Below are 7612 nucleotides of genomic sequence, written 5' to 3'. Positions count from 1 at the left end.
GTGTCAGCTTTCTCGGATGTTTCCTGTAATTTCTTGACCCCTCCATCCTTTGAAAACTGTTCTCAAACAGGGCTACATAGCCAAGCTGTTTTAATAGATAATCAAAAGTTATGGATACACTGTTGAAAAAGCAAAAAAAAAAAATGGATAAACAACAGTAAGCTATAAGCAGTCAACATTTCAAGGTATTAAGCTAAAATAAATTGATAAACGTTTTTTGCTGACTGCAAAATCTTCATTAAAAAAAAGTATAGAGCCATCAGACAAAAACATGTAGGAATCCTCTTATATAAAACATTGAACACAATGCAGAATTCTGATGTGGCAGCTATAAGTGCATGCGTATGTTCAACATTGTGCAGTGTTCAGTATTTTTAGAATTAGTTTTCCCCCTGCTGTGTTTCATTATCCCTCCATTAATATACTGTCACAATCATCTTTTAGCATTTGCAGATTTACCCATAACCCCCTTCTGATTAGCTGTCTCTGAGCTGAGGGGAACAGAGAGAAAACAGGGGGAGGAGGAGGAGGAGGAGGAGAAGTGGAGGAGAGGGAAGGAGTGGCAGAGCAACAACTGGGCTCATGCAAAACAGAGCACTTTAATGTGTTTTTTTAAAGGCTTGCCAGAGTCGTTCGGTAGGAATGTTTGTTGAAGCCAATATATCAATGTGTTGAGAAAGGCACGGGGACTTTTCACTGTTTTTGAGATTTTTCTTGTACTCCTGCCTTAATCTTTCTGCACTTTTCATTCTCTTTTCTGAACCTTGACAGTGTCCAGCATGTCTCACGAGAACCATTCATGTCTTCAGTATTTCTCTATGTGTGTACAGTTCCCTGGCTGTCCTCTGTTGTTTGTGGACTGTGCCTTAACTTTACCGATAGGAGGGAAATGGGGTCAGCTACTGTATGTTTGTATTGTATTTGTGTGTGTGTGTGTGTGTGTGTGTGTGTGCGTGCGTGCGTGCGTGCGTGCGTGCGCCATTCAAATGACTCAGGTCGGACAGAGAGGCAATTCAAGCTCCTCAGTGGGAAGGAGACAGAGAGAGAGAGAGAGAGAGAGAGAGAGAGAGAGAGAGAGAAGAACATCTCTGGACATCTGCAAGTGTTTTGCAGGAAGCCACGCTGTAGTCGACCCTCATTTCCCTTTCCATGTACACACAGATGCTCACAAACACACATGCAACAAAAAAAACTCAACAAAATCAGAAATTAAACACACCCCCCCCTCCCCTAGAAAATTCACATGCACAAAGCGGGCACGCCGAGGACAAGTGGCTATTGAATATTAACCGTGAAATTACAAAGGCTGCATTCTAATGGAGGTGATGAGGTCAGAAGCTGGGATGGAAATCATAAATTAATACCCCTGACATGACAAGCCACTCGCCCTTGGCTCCCACCAAACACAGCTCTCTCTCCCCCTCCTCCACCGGAGTCAGAAAGACACCTAGTGAAGGAAATACTCAATTTATTATTCATATTTAGGGTCAAAGGAATGCCACAACAGACATAGGACTCATACAATACGCCTGATACTTTTCTGATGTGACCATTGTGTGAGACGGCAACCGTGTAACCTTCATGTGTGGCTACATTTATTGGGGTTATTGTTAAAGTGTTCCCGCGGGACCTCTATTACAATGTCAAACTGTTTTGCATCTGTTGTTATCCATTCAAATCTGTGCCTTTCATCAGGGCTTTGACAACCTATTCTTGGCTTACACAGTGGTGATCATTATGGTAAAAAAAAAAGCACTGGTCGGTAGCTGTTGGTGGGTGAGAGTTTGGTGTTGCCATACACAGACCAAAACAAACAAGTCTTTTCAATTGCAAAACTGAATTGGAATGTTAGCTTTTTCCTTTCAACAACGGCCTTCAAATAAACTCTCAAAAACTCATAAAAAAAAAGAAAATTTGTTACAAAATAGGAATCTATATTCATAGTCAGACATATATAAGGCCGCCTGTCACAGTTAATTATTTGATATATTCATTATTTTAATGCTAACACACCAAACCGCTAAGGTGAAACAACAGTTGACACATATAAATGAGTCATTCTTACGCTAAACTCTTATTGTGAACCTTATACGCCGTCTCCTCTCGAACTTTACAAATAAATTCAGTCATGAAAAGGTTTCTCTTTCTGAAATACAGTTTAAGACTTTTATAATCTTTCAACAAGGAGGAATCAATAGAGAGGGAGGTCATGTTTTATGAAGTGTATAAAGTCTTCCTTAGGTGCAATGAAGTTCTTTAAGAAATATTTGGCATTGAGGATCACATGCACATGTGCAGAGACTAAACCACAGTTATTTTAATAAGACTTTGGTTGGATATTTGGCAACAAAACAACAAAACTAGACTGAGCTGCGGTCCAGAGCTTCTATTGATTATCTACTCTCAAAAAGAAATGTTTTGATTAAAGTAAAACATTGCAGGTTCTAAGTGTATTCCTTTTGCTGACGCCTATGTATGGTACAAAGTTATGCCCTCACATGGTATAACTGCATAAATCACATCTTGCCAATGTCAGAATCAAAACAGTACAAAACATGTCTGCACACATTTTAGAAAGCCAGACGGATTGGATGGAAGATGCCAGTAAATAGCTTTGGAGAACAACTAGATAGCTATATAATACCACAAGTGGCTGTAAAACAGAGGGAGGAGAGCTCTATTGGGGCAGCTGTGTGAGTCAGTGGAGCCAGTGCCAGTAAGTCCCTACAAAGAAACATCTTTTCTTCCTACATGAGAGTCAGAGGGGATGGAGAGGGTGGGGGGGAGGGGGGTAGAGCCACACAAAGAAAGAGAAAGGGAGTATAAAAGAGAACGTACTGTACTTTAAGCTTTTGGAGTTGAATTGCAGAGATAGCATGGTGCTCTGATAATACTGAATATATCCAAAGCTACAAAAAAAAAAATCTAACTTCATTTAACGGCATATAACCATTTTTTAAATAAGATGGCTTGCAGTGTTCATTAGATGCTTATTACATGTTCTCCTCTTTAACACTGCACAGTAGGGTTTTACAACAAGTTGAACTGCACCAAAATCATGGCAGGCAGACAAGCTTGGATCAGCAACAAAAATGTGTGTGTACTGTATCGAGTTACTGCCGCTGCAGGACTACTGAGGGAACCACAGCCCAGTGGGCTTCCATGGAATACACACTCTATCACACACACACACACACACACACACACACACACACACACACACACACACACACACACAGAATTGGCAGGGCCGAGACGTTTGTTCCTGCTTCGGTCTCACGGAAGCAGCAGGAGCAGCAGAGCAGTGGGCCTGAGCGGTGAGAGTGGGTGGAACAGCGCCTAGGCGGAGGATAGATGACCATTTGCATGTGTGAGTCTAAGAAAACAGTATCCCAGACCATCTGATATGTGCTTTGACGTCAGTGAGTGTGAGAGAGACGAGACAAGGGAAAGCTTTCTACGGCAGCTAAAGCTCTGCTTCAGTAGAAGTGATTATGAAAGGGAGCGTTGTGCCAAATGTCTCTTTACTGGACAGAAACACAATATATCCCCTGACTACCAATATGATCTCTGAGGGATGCTTTCATTACAAACGTCTATGTCCAGCGCTGATACAAACCTGCTCCCTTACTTCATCACTGCTTTGTTGAACCGTGACCATGAAACTTCCTTATACAACAATGACAGGCAGATAAATCTGGATTGCTGACTTGGAATCAGTTTAGTCATTTCCCTGCTAGAGCGATTGTTGACTGTATAGGAATTACAGTTACACATACTATCACTGCTGCTGGCTTTTGGATAAAAGCATGGCCATGCCGTGTTGAATAAAGGAGACTCCAGAGTGCAGGGCAGGGACAATGTACATAACTGAACTGGTCGATTTTCGGGTAAAAACCCATTCCCCCTCCACAGGCCACAACCACTCGAGCAAATTTTTAAACCACACTTTACCCTCGCCTCGACTTGAAGTTAAGCATAAAGCAAATGCAGAAATCAGCAAGGGGATCATTAAAATGCTTTATCCATCCCAGCTGCTTGTGAATTCAGCATAAAGGCAGAGAGAAACGCAAACAATAAAAAAGCGAGAAATTGAAAAATGGGGGAGATATATAAGTCCTGACTGAATACATAATGAATGCCATGTTAGCAAATACAAACGCACACACCAATCAGCTCCAACACAGGGCTGGCACTCCTCTCTCTCTCTCTCGCTCTCTTCTAGCAGACAGGGGAGGTGCATGCAGAGCAGACACTTCCACTTAAGAGTTGGCTTTCATCTGTGTGGGTGGGAGATGCCAGATACCCAGTGCTGGCACCGCGACAATAAAGCACTGCCTAAATGTTGGCTCTGCTGTTGTTAGCTGGGACAATCCCTCCTGTTTGGCTGCTGCTGCTTTACGTCCTGTTAAAACAGTCAAACTCGTGCTGACGCTGACATTATAATACATGTTAATAATGGATTCATTAATCAATGCTAATTCTCTTAGCTTGTTTAAACATTCAAACAAGTGGCTTGGTGATATCTCATATGTCACAGTGATATACTACAGCAAGTCATTTTTGGACTGTCACTTGCTCACTAGGACTAACATTGTAGCTAACCTGAAAGGAGGCTAAAGAAGTTTGTTTCTTCAACAGTGAATATGCTCATCCATAAGGGAGTGCTCTTATCGTGGACAACATTTTTGATTTTTTTCCCAGAGCTCCAGCTGTTAGCCTCAGCTTGGCCGGCTCTCACGAGATTTGCGTGAGTCAGACATCCCCCCCGTTTTGGTACAAAGTCAGGCATGTCAGGGAGAATTAATGAGGGTATAATTTGTGAACCTGGTGATTTAAGAGGCAAATGAAAGTCTGTCTTACGTTCCCTGTTCAAATTAGTCAAATAATTGTGTGCTAATTGTTTTGCAAAACAAAAAAAAAAAGCCATTCATGAATATAAATCTGTTATATCTCATTAACATCCATCATTTCTGAACACCATTACTAAGTAGAAATTTATACTGGCAGTAGTTTACCAAGCTCTATTTTTCTTATTGTCAACTAAACCCGCTGAAAAGACCAAAGCAGCTGTTTTAGTCCATCCCTCGTTACTTTCTGAGCCTCCTACTGACCCTTGCATGTTTATCGACATGCAAACATAAAACCTTTTTATTCATCATTATATATTGATGTTGTACCATTCTGTGTGTGATATCAAAAATAACTGAGAACTTTCACTGAATTTACATCGCCTCAATTTTTACGATTTCTCTTTTCTGAGTGACACGTTGAGCTGTTCATCTTCATAAAATAAAATAAACATCAAATTACCTCTGCTGAAACAGTCCGCCCCTCAGACTAATATCTGATGAAATGGATGCTCCGTTTGACATAGGAAGAGATCAAATATGTAGGATAGTCATTGACGAAGCGTAAAGATCAAAAGGAAAGGTCGGTTTTAGTCACGTATGGCAGCAGGAAGACATTAAAGCGAAGGTGATAAAAGCCAAAGGGAAGAGAGAGAGAGAGAGAAGGGGAATGCACCCCGCTGGTTTAAGGGCACGGTTATGCAACTTCTGGCCTTCTGCCAATAAACCTAGATGCTCATAACCACAGCAATGTGGCTCCCAGGGGCGAGAGGGAGGCTCAGCCCCCTTTACACAACGTTAACCTCCCGTCCCTGATCCCAAACCCCACATACATCACACCAAACACTGTCCCATCCTTTACAGAAACACCAAGATGCTGTCAAACCGAGAAACCACTATCACAACCCATTCCCAGCATCCGGCCACCAATGCATTCAGCATTTGAATCTAACATCCTTTATTTCTTTTTTTTTTCTTTTTTTTTTGGAAACATGAGCTCTGAAAATGAGTAGAACACAAAAGTGGACATTGGTTCGAAAATTGGCAATTTTGAGTGATGTTGACTTGCGGCTAAGTAAGTGTGTGTGTGTGTGTGTGTGTGTGTGTGTGTGTGTGTGTGTGTGTGTGTGTGTGTGTGTGTGTGTGTGTGTGTGTGTGTGTGCGCGTGTGTGTAAGGCTCCCTGTGAGTGTTTGTGGGAACGTGTGAGTGAGAAAGCAAAATGTCAGGCGGGCAGTTGGCTTGCCACACAAAAACAGGCTTCTGTTTTTGAGTCAAGCTGACTCATGCCACCTTAAGCAAACAGGGAGCACAGACCGGAGCCTTGTCCTCACACACACACACACACACACACACACACACACACACACACACACACACACACACACACACACACACACACACACACACACACACACACACACACACACACACACACACAGAATGCAGCAGTAACAAGTCAACATCTCACCGGTCTAAACAGCCTCTTTGGTTTGTGCTGCGTCTGTGTTTGGCTTTGATACACACAGTTCTGTCTATTTGACCACATGACTTACTGGAGAACTGGAGCCCCGTGCTGCCAGTCTGAGAAACCCAATGCGAACACGTTAATTGAGTCATCATCTGGGGAAAAACGATTGTGAAAGTGCCCATAAAGGTGAAGTCCACCAACAAAACTCCATTGTTTTCTACAGCCAGTAAAAGCAGAGAGAAAGAGGGGAGGGAGGGAGGGAGGGAGGGAGGGAGGGAGGGACACCCTGAGGATTAAAAAAAAGGGAGAATGAGGAGAATCAAGTGTGAGAGGAGCAGGAGACGGAGGGAAAGTTGAAATCCAGAAACACATAGGACCTGGACTGGGAAAGGGGGTGTGGGTGGGGGGGGGGGGGGGGGGTGGGAAGCCTCCGGGAAAGCACAGGAAGAGGTGCCTTGTCCACATAAACACACTTATTTCCTGTCCCGTGACGGACAGAGCGCCTTGAACCATTGTCTGTGTGTGTGTGTGTGTGTGTGTGTGTGTGTGTGTGTGTGTGTGTGTGTGTGTGTGTGTGTGTGTGTGTGTGTGTGTGTGTGTGTGTGTGTGTGTGTGTGTGTGTGTGACTAAAACCAACAGAGAGCAAAGTCACAGCATGGTGGGTGGGTTGCATGACAGAAAAAAAAGGAAAAGATTGGGCCCAGTTGACCTTAAGCCAGGACCCATATGTGTGTCGGGAGGTGTGTGTGTGTGTGTGTGTGTGTGTGTGTGTGTGCGTGTGCGTGTGCGTGTGTGTGTGTGTGTGTTTGTGGGTCAGGAGCAGCATGGGTTAAGGAAATAGCCCAGAGAGTGTTTGGGTCATAACGCTCTCATTACCATGACAACCTCAAAGCCCATTTCCCTTTTGTAGTGCCTGTTGCTCTTGTGTAGTTGCCCACCTGCTGTCACATGTCCACCTCGGAAGAAAAAGACAGCTTTCAAACACAGGCAAACTGCAGCACATTACCGCTCTCCATCCAATGAATGCATCACACCGCACACTGCACACTGCACACACACAATCACTGTTTTCCAAGGCAAGTTCACCAAATCTGTGTTTTCATTCACGTGTGAAGAAAAACTGGAAAACTAACCCTTAGAGTATTTGACTTCTGCAGTTTCCTATGTAGTTTGTATTGCCTTCAGAACTAACTGTTCACTGCGGTTTACAGAACACTGGGTCCTTAAAGGTTCAGTTCATCTAAATCACACAACCATTTGGTATATCTAGTGAAGATAGCTGGTAATTGCATG

Source organism: Ammodytes marinus (assembly GCF_949987685.1).
Source record: "Ammodytes marinus genome assembly, chromosome: 4".
NCBI lineage: Eukaryota > Metazoa > Chordata > Actinopteri > Uranoscopiformes > Ammodytidae > Ammodytes > Ammodytes marinus.
This window is presented reverse-complemented; position numbering follows the sequence as displayed.